The following is a 19306-nucleotide window of genomic DNA, read 5'->3' as shown; positions in this document are numbered from 1 at the left end:
CCCCGTCGACAACGTCCTTATTTTGTTAAACTTCCCACAAACTGAACATTTAATTGAACAATAACAAAATGCAGTGCAACACATAGGCCTACTCATAATCACAAAAATACAAATGTGTACAGTTTGGTTGAACACCGAGACGGCAGTTGAAGTGTCGTGGGTTCTTGTCCTTCTCTTCAATTGCCCTGTTATATTTGTCTAGCCCTGGAGATGGAAGAATTTCCACCTGAGTCAATTGTCTTGTGTACAGTATGACCCGCGTGCGTAGTTCCTTGACCCTTGAGTATACGGTTAATTAAAAAAGAAGAAAACACTCGGTAAATTAAGCAAACTTGTTTGATATCGTCACGCTGGTTTTGTTAGAACACGCGTGCGTGTCTAACCGTCCAAACATCCACTCTTGAGCCATGAAGTGAAGGATGGCGTGTGACGTCATGGCCGAGTTCCCCCCCCCCCCCCCCCCCCACTCCTCCTGTCCCCAGTCCGCACTTCAGATGATGAAAAGTTTTCCCTGGAAAAATCTGGCTTATGTCATGAAATATTGCTAATGCAAAGTGACGGGTTGGTGTATGAGTCACCAAGTAGATAGATAGATGCCCCTTACTCAGTGGCTTGAGTCGGACTTCCCCCTTCCACGCCTGTATGATATTACTTTGGTAAATCTTTTTGGATTAGTTGCGATTATTCAGCCCTCAAAATGGGTTCGGGGATGAGAGGTGTTTGTTGAAGAAAACACAACCAACCCCCTGCATATGTCGTCATACTCTCAAACAGCGCCCTCAATAGGCAAAAGGACGCAGATCATTGAACAATAACAGCTAAAAGCATTTGTGCCTTCACAAACTTTGAAATGGAAGAAAACACCTTCAACTTACCAAAAATGACCTTAAATGTTTAAGAAACTCAATGTCTTAGTTAGGCTGTTTTGCCACGAAGGGCCGAACTGTTCCGTTGTGCAAAAGACCCCACAAAGGTCCATGCGTAAACCTGCAATCGAAGAACTCGTATTGTTCCTATTTGTTGCTTCTAACTTGTTTGCAACAGCTTCCTATGGTTTTGTACACACTTTCTGTCTGGGGACCTTCACCTGTGGGAAGGGTAGGTTTGACCTAATACCATTCATGGCCACCCTGTGAAAGCAAAAAGCTTCTCCCTAAATGCCTCCGAAGAGAAGTCCCTGGTGCACCCTTGGTGTACGACGGTCAATTTGAGACAAAACTTCGACCGGAACTGAACAAAAATATTGTTGTCTCCAAAACGCTACACAAGGATGTCCTATTTTGCTTTCTTCCTCAGGGAATTGCTATAAAGAAATCAACGGGCATTGAGAATACGAAACAAAAATCAGGGCCAATCTTCGAGGTCAACCCAGTTGACCAATCTTGACCAAATTAATTCCAGGCATGTGCCATTGGCCTATTGTCTTTGCTGATTTTGTTTTTTCCCCTGTATTTTGTATTGTACTTCTTGTTATGCCGAATAAATAATAGCAATAATTGTGGAATTCTTTTTTTTTGCTCAAGTCATGACACAGTAACGTCCTGATAGTGATACAGCAAATAAAAATAAAAAAGTGTTGTTACTGACTCCGAAAGTGTTGTTTGCCGTAGGCAAATTTTTTCTGCACACTTGAACTGACATCCTTAAAATTGTTTCTGATGTTTTTTGTTGTTGAAGAATTCCCTTTTTGAATCGATTTAGAAAAGCAAAATTCCCCAATGAAAAGCCCTACACGACTGTGGCAATTTCGCAATACAGAATAAATTGCGTGTCGTGGACTTTGACGGGAATCTACATTACACCCCCGCCGTTTGGTTAATAACTCCCCAATCAAAATCCACTCAATTCGTTTACAGCCGCAGGCATTTTCGCCAAATATTTACATCATCAAAATATGGCCGGGGCTTTTTGAACAATATTATCTGAAACCACCGGGGAATTGGTGTAAAATTGCAAGGCGAACCTTGACTGCAATTAAAGGTATATCGTGGCCTTTATCGATGATCACATTATTGGGTTTTTAAAAGTGAATTTCCATGCCCAAATTTGCAAATAACTAAAATGTGAATTCTATATAATTAGGTGGTCCGTTTTTATGAATGTTATGAAAAATGGTTTATGTTTTATCGGGGATTTTGTTAACATTCTTTGGCGTCTTATATTTCGATTGTAGTGTTCACAATAGATAACTTTGATTTGTCTACCAACAACTATTTCCTCAACTTTGAAAGTTCTAATGCTTCAGACGAATATGTTACCATGGAGTATTGTCGAGGTTAGTTATAAATATAATATTTACACAATAAACAAATAAGTAAAACTATAATTACACAATAAGATAAGTGAGTTTTCAAACTTCCCTTTCTTTTATTTCTCTCTCGATATAACCAACTCTGTACTTTGTCTTTAAACCTACATGCCGTTTTGCATTAATTTACTGTGATCGAAAACATGTGCCCTTTTCCCATTTATCTCCCTCCGTGGGGTAACACTTTTTGTTGCTAAGTGTCAGTTGAGCTTGAACCATGATTGAACTCGTGTTTTTGTAGCTTTTCTTTCTATAGGTGCAATCTTGGCACTTGTGCTGATACGGTTAAGTTTGCCCCAGGGAAACTTAAAAGTTTTTCCCTTGTTCTTTTTGTCAAGTTCATGAGAAACAAAATGTGTGCTTCCATTCTATGTAACCGTAAACCAGTGGTTAGACTGCTGGACTTGCAATCACAAGGTTTGGGGTTCGAATTTTCCAAGTTAAACATTTTTTTATTTTTTTTTTTATCTCGGGGATAATGGTTTATTTATAACATTTCACAAAATTTTACGTCAGATCGATAAAAGAAACATACAGTAATAGTGAAATCAAGACATATCGATTTTAAAGAGAATTAATACTTAGAACATTAATCTTGGAAAAGAACAGAATAGTGATCCCATTTATGATAGAAACTGGCCAACTTATTGTTACAAGTGGAAACAAATTTGTCCATGGCATAATAATTTTTGAGTTCAGTTTTGAATAGTTAGAAGGATGGTCTGTTCTTAGACATTTTTAGCTAAACATCTTCACAAATAGGCCTAAAAACAAAAAATTCCTTTTGTTAATTTGCGTTGAGGTAAGCAATTCACTCAAAAGAAATTCTCGTTTTGTAATTTCGCATTGATGTGAATATTTCACAAATAGAAAACAAATTCAGTTTGTAACTTCGCATTGAGATAAACAATTTCTACACATAATATAAACAAATTCCCTGAAGGTTCCACGTCGGTTCCGACTCCATTATAATAACGGTTAACCTCCGGTAAACCCGCTCATAATAGCGTCCCACTCGGGATTCGGGACCCACCTGTTCTTCCAGGTTCCGCTTTATACATCGATGCACCTGTTCCGATGCTGAATTTTTATTATCCTAAGCTCTTCCTCTTTCAAATTCGCAACTCGTGTCGTTACTCTGTGACTGTATAATTATTTTCATTAATACATTTTAAAAGTCAGGCCGCTACAATCATTGACTTACCTTGCCTGATACGTGTGTTTATCTATTGTTACCTAATGCTTTTAAGGCAAAGTATATATTTTGTTGTTTTAAACCGTTCGATTGTTTGAATCATTTCAAAATGTAGATATGTACAATAAAACTGACCTGTGAAAAGTTCAATCGATTTTGTTTAAGATATCGCGTAAAATCCACAGCATGAAAACAATGACCCGAAATTGATAACGTTTCTCAGATTCGTATTCTGGGGCATAAAAACTGGTATCTTTTTCCAGAACCACATTACTTCGAGGTCAGATGACTCTTAAAAATGCTTTATACCATCGAAAGCTGCTGTACTTCTAAAACATTGTGCCATTCATTTTAAAAGTGATTACCAAACATTGAATGTGAGCACACGTACTTCTTCGTGAATTGTGTATACAATGTGGAAATCAATAGTTGATTTAATTGGATTGAATTGAACTAAATCTAAGACTGTCTCCAAAAGTGCCAGTCGATAATAAAGGTTTCATCACGTCATGTCTGAAGTCTTGTTACGGATATGTTCCCAATAGTTGTTTTGCCAAAATAATGTGTCTTTTGGCAGCTATGTGACTTTCGGGGAAGTACTAGACATCCATTCAAACCCGCTTTTTTTTTGAAGAAACATTCTACATTCTTTGCAAATCTAATTAAAAGTAGATCGGCCTGATTAAGAGAAAACATCTTCATGTTGTTAATAAGTGTAGTGTTTCTAATTCAGTACATCCAGCTATATTATATAGTCATCATTATCAATTAAATATTTAGAGTCCTTCACGCGCCAAACATTCTCAGGGTGATAAGATTGTTACCAGCGTCTTCATTGAGACATGTTCAACATTTAATTTGAGAGCCTTTTCGAAAGCAAGACTTCTGGCTAGAGCTCCACGCCACAAGCTTAGCCACATGCCCAAATGCAGATCCTTACCCAGGCCGATCTTGTCTTAGGGGATTACGATAATAAGATGAATCACAAACTTCATGCACTTCCGGGCAATCATTTTCCTCTGAAATGGGTCATCCTAAGACCCGAAGTCTGAGTTCAAGTTATGTCAGCCTTTCCTCGGGACTCTGGGCCGGCTACGCTTGATGTTGGCGAAGATGACATTAGATTAGCCCAAGGTGCTGGAATTTCTCGTCTGTGATTCATGGACTTGGCATACGGTCAAGTTTGAAGAAGATGCATAATAAGGAAGATATAGTCAGACATGCTACGTTTGAGCTGTCACAGTGTGATGTTGGGACTAATAATGGCAATTTTAAAAACAATCAATCTTGTCATGCTTTTCACCTGTGTGCACCCTGGTTCGAATCCAACCTCCAATCTCAGACGGAGCATAGTTGGGTTTCATATTCTTACCTGATTGCGTGCGCTCCTCCCCAACTTTAACAAGTTGCATAAAACCATTAATAGATGCAAAATTTGCATCGAGAAGAAGATAATTAGATTCATTCCGGTTTGACCTTTACGTGTGTTACTGTACATTCAGTACTTTTCCGAGTTTTGTGGGGGAAAATGTATATTGCGAAGGTCGTGGGTTCGAATCCCACTCGAGTAATAATATGCCTGTGATTGTTTTTCACAGAACTCGGGAAAGTACTGGGAATACAGTCCTAACATACATCGGTGAAAGGGAAAAATCAAAATTAATACAAAACATTTTCTAAGGTGCTATGAAAAGGCTGATGTGTTGGTCCCAACACCATCCACTGAAATCCTCGTCCCCAGGAAACCTGTGTCATATGATAAATCGATCCCACCGGGGTGAGATAGATTGAACTGTCTCACCTGTCCCGTTACGGACAACGTGTCGGGGGCTGTCATCGACACCTAAATGCCGGAATGCCATATCCTGACAGTTTGCACTTCGACACGGAAGCTGGAGCGGACATTAAACGACAATTGTCTTGAGACGTGGCCTGATTTAGATCTTAGGACACCGTGATCAAAACCAGGCTGCGAGTTGCAAGACGAAGGGCCCACCTTAATAAAGCCTGCGCATTCAAACTTGCTAAACACAAACAAATATTTTTTGCTTAGCATAAATAACTTCATGTTGAACACCATACAGTTACCATTATAGCGACTGGTACCACATTCAGCCATTTCTTACTTAGAAAAGCAGCAACGTTTTCTGCTTATAACAGCTTTTGAAATTGAGGCCTGGTTTGATGTTGTAGCGGGATCGAATTGCTTTTTTACTATACGTCCGATCTGTGCCAAAAATGGAAGTGTGTCTATAGGTCACATCATTGAAAAAAAAAGTTTGTACAAATGAACTTCTAATTCGTACGTACGAATTTTTCATCCGCAAGTAATTTTTGAATGTACTGAATAGTTTTTCAATGAATAACTCAGGGCCGTACGTGTGGTAATCCGCACGTGCGGTTATCCATTCGTAATCCGAAAGATTACAAACATGAAAGTGCCGTCTGGCTGAACGGGGGCGGGGTCATACCCACTTTGCCCCCTATTAAACCCTCTCCCGTTGGACAAAAAAATGTTTCAAAGGTTCTCACCCTTTCACTAGTAACAGATTATCCCCAAAGCTTGTTTTCTCATTTCCTAAAACAATTCGTCCAGCGGGACGAATTAACCTCAAACTTAATGGAAAAGTGACAGTAAACTTGGCAAAGGAATACCTTTGTTTTTGTTTTTAAAACCGCACTGTTTGCAATTTACGTGTAATTCAATACGGCCGACTTTCCGTTTATATTTTTTTATTTTGACGAGGCAAGCCATATGTTTCATTTTAGATGATTGTTATTGCAATAGAGTCTTGGCTAAGAGGGGCAGCCTTGCATATCACAGCGTCCCGCCCCGAACTTACCGCTAGTCGACACACTTCACATGCCACAGAATGAAATGTAGTTAAAATAACGGCAATTTTGCACGTAATCCGCAGATAATATGCATCTATTCCCGCGGAAAATTCTTGAACAGTGTTCCGAATGTTCCGAATGTTTCAGATGTTGGCGACGGACAGGTGAAACGATGAGTCTCCATCAACACGTCCGGGAAATGTAAACTTTTTGATCTGTAAATATTATCTGTGCGTCATATCGGAATGGGGAAATGGCTTGGAAATTATTCGACTGGAAAGTTACTTGGAGTATAGAGCACATACATTTTAGTGCTTGGAAATTGTCCAGTTTTAAAATAGTTTGTTTGTAAAACTTCGCATGGTGGAGAAATAGGCGGTAGTTCTATGCAAATAGCACACCCGTTTAGACCCATCATTAAAGGAGAACTAAAGAGGCCACCGAGAGTCAAAAACAAACCATCTTTTTTCAAGGCTTCTGCGATAAAAAGTATTAATTATAAAATTCTGTTTTTATAAATATTCTGGCTTATAAATGTTTTTATGGTTTAGTTCGAGTTTACCTGAATCCCTCCTCGCTACAATCTTTGTAGCTGTTATGATGACACTCTCCTGGGCTGCCCTTTCGCCGTACCAAAAGTTACCCTTTGTGGATCGCGCTTTTGTTAATGCTGCCCTAACCTCAGGAATGCCCTTCCAATTAACATTAAGAGAAATTAGCAGCAAAATATTCACATCTGACTATAAATAATTAATAATTTGGGGGGCTAATCGTCCTTACTCGCAGCTAGAGCTGAATTGCGAAGGACGCGGCTACAACGTGTTCGAGAAGCAGGCATGCAAGGGCGCATTCAGCTGCCAGCCACATCAACCCATTATGACCACGCAGCACAGCCAAGATCGAAAGTGTTTGATTTTTTCCTGAGGGAGGAAAACCGGATAGTCTGGAAAACCCTCGTGGCACAGCAGAGAACCAACGCACAACTCAACTCACATATGGCCCTGGCCGGGAATCGAACCGGGGTCACCTTGGTGAGAGGCGAGCGCTTTACGCACAAGCCAAACTATGCCTCCCGCCCCCCCCCCCTTTCGTCCGTGATAGGCCCCTTCCTCCATGGGTCCGTCGTGATCAATAGGTCTGTCTCCACATGGTCACAGATACCCATCACCAATATTGGGTCGCCCCCAAACCCCCAGTCTCACTCATTCACTAGTTTCCCCAGTAGGCTACCCTTGTGATTAGTCATAACTAAGCCTAAGTTCAACGTGCATCATGACACCATTTTCCAGAAAACAAATTAATTTCGTTTTTTGTTTTTTGTTTGTTTAAATTTATTTCCACATATCACGACTTGACAGTCTGTCAATAACAAATTTTGATAACCAACAAATTAATGGTGAAATGGAAAAAGCCAAGACAAAGTCCCTTTAGTTAATACGTTTAACTGCATGTCTTCATTGAGTCCCCCCCCCCCCTCCACATGTGGATTGGGTTTTCAGTCCCTATACCTGAAGGTGCGTAGGTTTTCCCCACTTGGGGTTTCCCTCCCACATCCATGAAACATGTTTCTTCAACATCTTCTCTGCAATATTCATTATTTAGCCAAAGGTTGGGAAGCCTTTTTAGGGGCATATGCCCGATACTTCATGGAGGCAACGCAGGCGATTGCCTCCATACCCCCTGGTCATTGCCTTGGTGCCTTAGAAATGCTCCAGTAGAAATTGGTAATTTCCTCATAGGGTGCCCTTTACCAATACAAGGAGAAGATGCCGTGGTGCCCTTGCCCTTTCAAAACGAAGCAGGCCGGGGCACCTTTGATGGATCCTTAAAGTTTCATTACCGTACCAGAAAGATATTGAAAAAAATGTCAGGCGGATGTTAAATATAATGGTGTTTGTCAATGGAAATTCTGTAAAATAATTTTGGGGATATTCAACAAGATTTATTTTAGGGAAACACCTTGTATGTATATTTCTCCTTTAATTACAGTCGTATCGTTAAACGAACCTTAAAATTTGAGATATAGAAATGTCCTTAAAGAGAAGGTATACGTTTGGATATCACTCTTAAAATGAATGACAATAACACAAGTTTTGGTTGTAGAAGCCTACAGCTAGTAGCTATTGATGGCATAAAGCATTTTGAGCGAAGTAATGTGGTTGTGCAAAAAACTGACAACAAGATATCAGTTTTTTATGCCCACAAATTTACTGCAACAACGCTCCTTAAATTGGGTAGTCCTATTTCGGGATTGTTTTTTTTTCCTGCGAGGACATTATATTCGCTCCGGGTTTTCTGTGATATCTCAAAAACGCTATACGCACCCTTTAAAATACAAGTTAGTTTTATTGGTGGGGGTGTCGTGGCCGAGCGGATAAGAGCACCGAATTCAAGCTCTGATGCTTCTGTTCAGCAGAGTGTGGGTTCGAATCCCGGTCGTGACACTTGTGTCTCTGAGCAAGACACTTAACTATAATTGCTTCTCTCCACCCAGGGGTAAATGGGTACCTGCGAGGGCAGAGATGGTTCTTGTGATTGATTAAGCCGAGTAGCGCATATTTAATGTTGCACAGGCTGCATACTCCCTACCAGGGAGCTGAGATGGTTTATTATTATTATTATTATTATTATTATTATGAAGGCATGTATATATAATTTATTTAGGATTAAAACAATTGCACGGTGACAAAAGAAAGAAGGTATACTTTACCTTTAAGGTGATTTCATTTGAAGTTGATTAAACTGTAATAGGAAGAGAGTAAACACCAAGGTTAGTGTATATTGGCAATAATCAGTCGGGCGAGATCAAAACTCACTGCCGGAAACAAAAATTGATGGATATTGTAATTCATTCTAAAATATTGTTCATTATATAGCTGTTTACTTTTCAAGCATCAAACATGTATACGGAATTAAATTATTGTGAAAAGTCATCAGTGTGGTGGTGGCTGACCTCGATTTAAAATAAAAACTAAACATTTGAAAATTTCATTAATTTCATTTTTGGTCGCGTACTGAGATATCGCCGAGAATCCAGTGCGAATATTCCCACGCAGGAACACGTTGCCTTGGATCGGTCGAGTTGGTCTTTGAAAAGCGTTTTGTAACCGTTTGTTATAAAATGCATATGGTTCGAAAGATGTTGTAAAAGTATAATACAATGATCTACACAAATATGCCTCGAAATTGCGTGGTTTTCTTTTTACCTCGTCCAATAACACGGTCGGCCATTTATGGGAGTCAAATAAATGGCCTACCGTGATAGTTCGCGACGTAAAAAGTAAACCGTACAGTTTTGAGTGATACTTGTGTGGATCAGTATATTCTACTTTTAAGACATCTTTCTAACCATATATGCATTTCATAACAAACGGTTTCAAACGCTTCCGATCCAAGGTAACGTGTTCCTTTAAGAATACACACTCTTCTCAGATTCAAATTGTGGGGCATACAAACTGGTATCTTTTCACGTAACCACATTACTCCGAACGCTGCTGAGGCTTCCAACCAAAAGTGTGTATCGAATACACATTATTTGCACAGAACAACTGTTTACATAATTTGAAAACAAATTCGTCTTGTCAGATACTTTGTATATCCTTTCCTTTCCTCTAGGGTTTTGGCATGGTCCAAAAAGGATATCATCGAAAAAATGTGCTGACCAGGACGTAGTTCAAGGATTCGGGTACTTTTTCAAAATGTCCCCAGATTTACATTAAACTTACAGGGTTTGAAGATGATGATAGTGGAAAGCTTCCCTTCAGGTATTACTAACTAAGGTTGTGTAGTTTTTGAGAAATGAGTAACAAGTCACACAATAATTTTCGCCTCAGGAAGATGATAATTATTTTAGCATGTAAAATCCAATTAACCAGTGATGATATTATACCAAAACCATAGCATAACATGGTGAGTACGTTTTCACATGCTAAAACTGAGACGAAAATCATTTGTTTTACTCATTTCTCAAAAACTACAGCACCTCAGTAAGTAAAATTTCAAGGGACGCTTTCTACTATCATTATCTTCAAACTGTGTAACTTTAATGTAAATATGTGGACATTGTGATTTGTGTTAGGAAAAAGTACATAGACCCTTTAAGACAATAGTATTTTTCAATAATATGAGAATCTGACAACATCCCTCACTGGCTTACCGGTTGTTGTATTTAATTGAAGATTCTTATAAAATATACGAAAACGAAAACATTTTTTGCAAAAAAGAGATAATCACTTTATGAGATATGTAACTTGAGACATCTGTTCATGGTCCTTCAGCTGTCGTGCATGTACTCTATGGGTTCTCAGTCACCTTGTTTGGTATAAATAAGGGTTTCCTTACTATTTGCAAAAAACGCTGTGAATGAGTTACCAATTATAAACATCCACAATGAGCTTGACTAACATTTTCCCTGAATTACATTTCGGGCCTGTATTCTTCGTTTCTGAAAGGGCTAGGGCAACAAGGCACTTATTTTCTCCTTCGTTATAAAGGGCACCATATGAGGAAATTGTCAATTTATACTGTAGCATTTCAAGGGCACCAAGGCAATTTACCAGGGGTCATTGAGGCAATCGCCTTCGTTGCCTCCCTGTGTCGTATCAGGCCTGACATTTTGCACAACAAGAAAAACATTTACAAGAGGCGTTTTTCTGTCAAATCCTAAAAATTGCAACTGTCAAGTCCAAGGTTCTGCTAGTCTTTTTCACAGCCGTTTTTCTCGTCACTTCTTCCGCATAGACATCTGTTTGCCCCTGCGGTTAATCCCCTTACAGTCGACAACTGGTGGGTCCCTACTGGCCCGTTGACAGATGGGCTCCGAGGCGCAACCCAGATTCTCACATTCACATGGGAAACACTACTTCCTTGTCATATACTTGTGGACACCCTGGGATGGATTTCACAAAGGTAGTCCTAACTTAGGACTAGTCCTAGGCAATGCTAAGACTAAGAGATAGGACCAGTCCTAAGTTAGGATGTGTTACTGGTCCTAACTTAGGACTATTCCTATCTCTTAGCATTGCCTAGGACTAGTCCTAAGTTAGGACTACCTTTGTGAAATCCACCCCTGGGCCCACTTGCATAGAGCTGCACTTGCAAGTAAATTTGTGACCGGTGTCCTACTCATTTCTGCTTAGCACAATATTTGCAAGCAAAATTGTGTGCTTATTGGGCCCTGGGGTCGATTTCACAAAGAGTTAGGACTAGTCCTAACTTTGGACTAGTCCTAGGAGATTTACAATTGCATGGATAGTCCTAAGTTAGGACGAGTAACTGGTCCTAACTCGAGATAAGACTAGTCCTAACTCTTTGTGAAATCCACCCCAGGCCACATATTTGAATATAGATCATGATGGACTCGAAAGAAGAAGACCGTTCAACCATGGTTCAAAATAACAGGCGTGTCTTGAAAACAGGATGATTACAGTAATATGCTCGTGCAAATGAATAAGAACCACCTACAAAACATCCCAACACGCAACCTTTATAGTCTTGTTACAAGACGTTCTTGATGAGTAGGGCATGTGCGCGGCGCGGAGTGGACCCAGGGGATTGCGGTAGTTCAGTTATAACGAACAACAACGTATTGCGCCAAGACTAAACCTTTACACGCATGCTTACTTAGATGTTCACCAATGATACCTCACTGTCGCTTCCCATTGCTACGAATTGTGTCCACTTTAAACCCGAGGCCATTTCATAAATCCCTCATCAATCGTTGTGAATAATAAACAAGACCCTAAGACATGTTTTGACCATCAGGGACAACTGCTCACAGCTCACTGGTCTTACGGCCTTCATTCTACTTGATCGAACTTGGCAGTTGTAAAAAACCGGTAATCCCTCAGTAGTAGACACGACCTTCGAAATGAAAAAAGATAACATTTTTCAGGTTTCATTCAGCGATTGTCAAAAAAGGTCTTTAACTACAGGTGACTATAAGAGCCTTATTATTATTTTATTTTGAATAAGAGCCTTGACGTGTGAGGCAACTTTTACAGGCAACATGGAGGCAACCAACTGTGCAGGGTCACTTTGGTAGCTCATGGGTAACTTCCAAACGATTTCTAATACGATTCCCAAGAAAAATATGTGAACATTAAGTTGTGAAAGTCTTTTTTGTTCTTAGAGATTGCCTGGAACCGGTTGCCTAATTGTATCATGTATCACGGGCTATATGCACAATACAAAGTTTTATTAAATTCTTAGGGGACTTTTTAGCGCCCTCACCGACGAGGAAGGTAAATAAAATTGTTCAAGTTTTTGAGGAATACAAAGTGATACCTCTTTTCATAACCACAGTACTTTGCAGTGAAAAGTTTCTCAAAATGCATTGTACTTTACTTCTTAAGCTGCTGTACTTCTTACCAAGTAAGTTTGTATTGGCATTCATTTTCAGAGTCATTACCAAACGTATGTAGACCCTTCAACTTGGGATCCACAAAGCAACCATGAAAGCCAACAGGACACACTATTTATATTTGAATAATGTTCCTTCAGTGGTTTATAATAATATTAACAGTGTGATCAAAGGTGGAATTGGAAAACACATTCTGAAGTCGTAGTCACGTCCAAGTCACGTCCATAGTCAGGATTCTGAAAACGAAGCAATCATTGTATTTAAATTGAGTTGCACCATGCACACCTGTTCGGAATTGGGGTCCCTTTGATGAACCCAGCATGGGCAGAGGTTCGCAGTTGGGGAGAAACCATTACCAGACCCGACACCTAAAGTGAATTTAATAACAAGGCCTCCCACCAAAAGGTTATGTCCATTCTGAAATTACTTTTTCGATATCATCGCAAGTACATCAACTTCTTGTTGATTTATACAATGTCTGATGTGTGGGATATGCTAATGAAAGGTGACAGTTGCTGGCTTGTTGTGTAAATTAGATTTGTGAGATACCTACGAATTAGGCCTACCTGTCTAGGACAGTGCTTGAGCAGGCGGTTATTCTTCTGCATCTCAGCCACGAAAACGCCCCCACAATATTAGCTAGCACGCGCCCTGTAGCGGCTGTTTGTAGCGGCTATCAAGACGACTAAAAAACCACGACCAAAGACTTGGAACCAAGTCTAACACGCCTCGGAAGCAGGCATGATATTCCTTCTACTTTAGTCTGATTTCCGGTTTGTTGTTACCCTTAAAATAACATGTAGTCAGAACAACTGTGATTGAACTACGAAAGTCTGTATAGTAAGCCAGCCCTTTACTAAATGCAATTTCCATAGTTTTTTCCCCAAGGACCGCGCCTAGGATAGCCAGCAGCCCATCCCACAAAACTCCAGGTCGGAATTGACCCGGATTCTGGGGTTATGGGTCAGGCTTAACCAGAAGTGGTTACAAATGGGATTTTAAACTCAAATTCTGCATCATCAGTCTGACCCATTTCTTGGTCTCCTTGACACAGACTCCGGTGTCATGACTGACCCAGAAAAGGGTCAGCCCACTTGACCCGGATCAATGTGATTGTTTCCCTGACGTCACTATTGTTCTCTTTTGTAAAAGACACACTAAAAACGAGTCAGCCTATAGATTTTGGTCGTTATGATAGGTAGGCCAGACTTGATATATTAAACGTGTTACGACGATCATTAACGAATGCCTATTTCGAAACTGCAGCTTCGGCTTAACCTAAGTTCGCCATTTGAAGTCATGTACGTACGTTTCAAAAGCTAGAGCCTAAGCCAGAGGCAAGCCAAAGCCATGAGCCGTAGTTTCGAAGTGAACCAACGTCGATACACATGGCCGCAATTTTCTTGTTAGCGCGTTCACCTTGGCATAATTCAATCAAATTACAACATTTTATTTTCTGACATGCTTATTGAAAGTTAGAAGAATCGAACAAAATCCTCAAAAACCTTCAAAATTGGTATGTTCCTTCAAGTACACGGATGTTTTTCCCTTCAGTTATTCCCTTACAATTTCAGTTGACTTGTACTTTTGTACAAAATGGCATTCAGTGTAATGAAGAAAACAAACTTGCAAACAACAATTAGAACGCTTTCTGCTTACAAAAGGCGGCAAGAGAGAAAACCGAGACCTGTTGTTCAAAAAGTGCTGTGTGCCACCAAAAAGCTTTGTATAATAAATTTCATGGTATTTGGGGGTTTTCGAGTTAGTTTCTCGTTTTTACATAATATGTTTACATTAAAGTCCTGTTTCCAAAACTTGCTCCGAAAAAGGGACATTATACAACCCAAAAGATTCATTACGTTGTTTCCATAATACAATACATGTATAGGCTTACGTTCCACATGTTATTGCGTAAAAGCTCTTCTGTAAATCCATGAGATTTAAATATATCGTGGGATTATACATTATCGATAAATATACTCAGTGGTTACACCCACCAGATGGGAAAGTATCTCAAATTGAAAGTAAAATTGGTTGTTTTTGTGGGTGGTTTTTTTTTCTAAATTGAAAATTGACATTCCCGCGTTGACTGTTGCAAACCACCTACGCGTTTCACATGATGAAGCTTACAAGGTTGCGATGGCCATGGCCTTGTTGTTTTCCACATAGGTAATACTTTCAATGTTTCTTGAACAAAAAGGAAGATTTGGGTGGGTTTTGATTGAGTGGTTAAACGAGGTTTTTATTGTGAGGGTTGTCCTTTGTGTTATTCATGAATTAGTTCAAGCATTTGGGGAATTTCAGTTTGAGATAAACTTTAGTTCTCTCAGTGTATTGAACCTTTGTAGACCTTTTTTACACTTTGATTGAATCGAATCGAATAAGGAAATGAGTAAAGCGTGCCGAAATGAAAAGGGTTCAATTCCATAGAGGTGCTCAAGCAGATCACATTGCTTAACAATGTTCTGGTTCTGGGCCCAATTTCATAGAGCTGCTAAGCACCAAAATTTGCTTAGCATGAATATTCTGCCTCGATAAAAACAGGATTACCAACAAAATGTCCACATGATTTTCAGGATGAGCAAACATCAGCTGAATACCAGTAACAAGCAATATGCAACAAATGGAAATTTTGTTGGTAGTCCTGTTTTTATCAAAGAAGAAATTTCATGCTAAGCAATTTTTTTTCCTTAGCAGCTCTATGAAATTGGGCCAAGGTTAGCAGAAAAACAGGATACCAGCCACAAGTTGTGCATGTTTCACGGTACGACATTTTTTTTTCTTGAAGTAGCTCTTTGACATTGGGCCCTGATACTTATAACATGTCCAAAAGTGATAAATATAATAAACTCTTTTAAAACAAGTTTGGCCTGGCACATTTCTGGGTCAGAATGACCATAAATCTGTTTTAAAATGGTCCCAAAATGGGTCAAACTGAGATAAAATCCAACATTTTTAACCACTTTCCTCGTCAGCATACGTTTAGAATTGACGTGGAATTCGGGTCGATTTTGACCCAGACGTTGATTATAGTGTGCCATGTGCTCATAGCAAAAATGCAGGTGCCCAGCCACACGCCACTCGATGCCATGATTAGCAACTCGTTCCCCGAGTCAGCTGCGCTATAACTGCTAATCTGTATCTGTTCTGCAACGCTCCACGAACATGTCGGCCATCTTGTGAAACATTCGCAATAATGTTTCCGAATTGCACTTTAGTTTGTTTGTGGGTCGTTGGTCGGTGTCTGAAGATGATAGCAAAGCGTGTTGCAACCGTGCCTATCGTATCACTTCATGTAAACCCACCCCCTGCTTCTAACCAAGTCACTCGATACGAATTGTAATTAGAGGAATTATTCACACAGTCATCATTCAGCTGTACCTAGAAATCTCAAGGGGGTGGGGTTTAAAGGTGTCTTAACATTTATTGAATTATGAATAGTTCATTTCAGTTCCGTACTTAAGTTTTGAATGAACACTTTAAATCAATCTGTGAACATTTCATCAAAATAGGCGACAAATTTCCGGGTTATGATACCATTGACCCGGGTTCCAGGGGGTTAGACCCCCCTATACCCCCTACCCCCCCCCCCCCCACACATACACACAAAAAAGAAGAAGAAAAGAACAAAAACAAACAGAACAAAAAGCAATGGTGGGATTTCGATACGGATCTTGCGTCGATTTCACTAATTTTTCGGTAATTTGACACATATTTCTGGTCACACAGAAATATATTAAGATGCCCAAATAAATCAAACTATAATATTTCTATGTTGGGGTCACCGATTAACTTAATAATCAGAGAGACTATTAGATTCGAATCTAAATCAAATCTGGTCCTCATGTGATTCAAGTCGTTCATCTTAAAGTGGAGAAATATTATTACTAATACAATGGTTGCTGAATTATCTACAAATGTCCACAAATCATCTCCAATTAAAATTCACCTGTGTGCCATTAATTCACGCGGGAATTCGAATAAAATAAACAACACGAGTATCAGTATCAAAATGGTTTCGAAAGTATATCTCACAAATATAAAATAATTACTGACAAATTTCGCTCACCTGTACCGTAAAATCATAGGGGGGTTGAGTGAGAGAAACACATTAAGTAATAAGCATTTGGTATCGATATTATTACCCAATTGTAAATGAATAATTCATATTTATCATGCAGCTGTGATGTCTAATCACAAGAGGTTTGAGGAAGGAATTACATTCTTTTGTATATATAAATAGTTTCATATTCTTTATTAAAATTTTGATGGAAAAATACAAAGTTTAAGTTGAAAAGCAAGTATCCAGAGACATACTTGTTCAGTCTGCAGTTGAGTTATTAATTTGAAATGATTAGACATCGATCATGTTGAAGAACTACCAGACACCGTGTCCATGACTTGGGTTACGACGGCTCCCGCTAATCCCGGCCTGGTCGACCCCAGATAAGATATGCATCGAAGCCCATTCTCCGACACAATCAGTGCACTTCGTCAATGAGCCGATTTCACGATACCTCTTTATGGCTTCCCAAATTCGCCAGCGAACTCTTAAATTTGTAATTGTTATACAATTGATGTATGTCATCGAGCAAGGTGTCTTGTACTGACTCCAACCCAGTGATGAACAAGAACTAAGCCAAATTCAAATTGCAACTTGTCAGATAACAGCAGTGCTTTCAGAGATAGCAACGGCGTCCCAATCGTGTGGTTCCGATTGGCTAAAATTGAAGCTCTCAGAAAATTAGGCCTAAACACATGTGAAACACCGAAGGGTCTCAAAACGAAAGTGACTAAACGTAACCACACCTGAGCCTGCTTAAGTAGAAAAATGTGCTTAACAATATTAGCAGAAATGAGCAGGATACCATGCAGTCCAAAATTGAAAACGTGGTATGGTGGCTCGGCTGGTAACCTTATTCTGTTAAAGGCAGTGGACACTATTGGTAATTACTCAAAATAATTATTAGCATAAAACCTTACTTGGTAACGAGTAATGGGGAGAGGTTGGTGGTATAAAACATTGTAAGAAACAGCTCCCTCTGAAGTGCCATAGTTTTGGAGAAAGAAGAAATTTTCCACGAATTTGATTTCGAGACCTCAAGTTTAGAACTTGAGGTCTCGAAATCAACCATCTAAACGCACACAACTTCGTGTGACAAGGGTGTTTTCTTCTTTCATTATTATCTCGCAACTTTGATGACCGATTGAGCTCAAATTTTCACAGGTTTGTTATTTTATGCATATGTTGAGATACACCAACTGTGAAGGCTAGTCTTTGACAATTACCAATAGTGTCCACTGCCTTTAAGCATAATGTTTTTGTGCTTGGCTACTTTTTGTGCTTAAATTTGAACCAGGCCCAGTTTTAACATAGTTATACAAATAAGTGTTTCTGTAGAAGTAGAGCAACTGATGTATTGCCCTTCGCACAATGAGACAAGTTGACAACCCGCACGGCGACCTTTTTTTGTACACAGGACAAACGTGTATAGCCTATTGGAAAATGTGGATACTTATAATATAAGTTGGATGTTAACAAAATAAAATATTATTTTATTTTGTTAACATCCACAACAACACAAAAGGGCGAACTGAGAAAAGACCCCTGCAGTTGTTTATAAATATATATTTATTATATGTGAATAAAAAATCGCAATACGAGGCTGTCATGAGCCGACCTATCTACCCGGAGAGAGTTTAAGAAACCACGGTCGACCCAGTGTCGGAAATAGGAGACTTTGATCGAATTATGTCTAAGGTGCACATACGGAATGCTGTGGAGTAAAAAACTCTCCCCACGAGAAATGATGAACATTAATGGGTGAACATGAGGTGATAGGCACCCCTGGCATGCTCTCTCGCAAGCACGCGGCGGTAGTAAGTTAGGCGGTATAGACTTATGACGGTTTATACTTTCGTGTTTAGAGTCAAGCGTGTCTGCTGGCTAGGCCATCAAACTACGGGGTACCAACTCGACCAGGCAGACTAAAAGGACATTTCCCCGTAAATGCTGTTTGAGAGGTAATGCAGTTGGCAATGTTGGCAATACGTCAATTCGGCCTACTTTGTGAAACTTGCAAGTGGGGGTTTCACTTTATTTTGAATCGAACTTACGAAGTGCAACGTTGGTGGGGAAATGGTGTCAAAAACACAAGTGCCGGTGCAAACATGTACTTCTTGTAGTGCATTGTATATGAATCAAGATAGGGATGTGGAATAGAATGAAAGCCGCGTGCTTCTATAGTACACACTGCATAATAATAGACTTATTGTCTCTTTGTAATCAAAGGTGTCGGTAAAAATAAAAAGGCATGAGGCCTCTGGTTGAAAACACTAACATGACTTTGTAGTTTGTCAAAGAATTTATTATGAATTTTTTAAACGAACTGGAAATTTGTTCGGACGCATAACCTGAAAATACTGTAAGAAAAAAGTTTCGAAACTAGTAAAAAGAAAAAATATTTATAAAGGAATTTCCCCTAGAAATTAGAAAAAGTTGTCACAGAGCTGAAAATAACCCGGCCAGGAGAAACCATGAATTTGTCAAGATGACAGACATAATATTGATATGTTTTTAGAAACCACATTTTAGTATGTGTAACAA

General features: G+C 39.4%; 1 protein-coding gene across 2 annotated transcripts in view; it reads left to right on the top strand.

Moving 5' to 3' along the window:
* The window catches only part of LOC139941368 (thrombospondin type-1 domain-containing protein 4-like), a 149974-nt gene that overhangs the window by 15093 nt on the left and 115575 nt on the right, over positions 1–19306 (top strand). The window lies entirely within an intron of this gene.

This window comes from Asterias amurensis, chromosome 9, assembly GCF_032118995.1.
Source record: "Asterias amurensis chromosome 9, ASM3211899v1".
In the NCBI taxonomy this organism is placed as follows: Eukaryota; Metazoa; Echinodermata; class Asteroidea; order Forcipulatida; family Asteriidae; genus Asterias; species Asterias amurensis.
The sequence above is the reverse complement of the archived record's forward strand: the minus strand, read 5'-3'. Positions and strand labels throughout refer to the sequence as shown.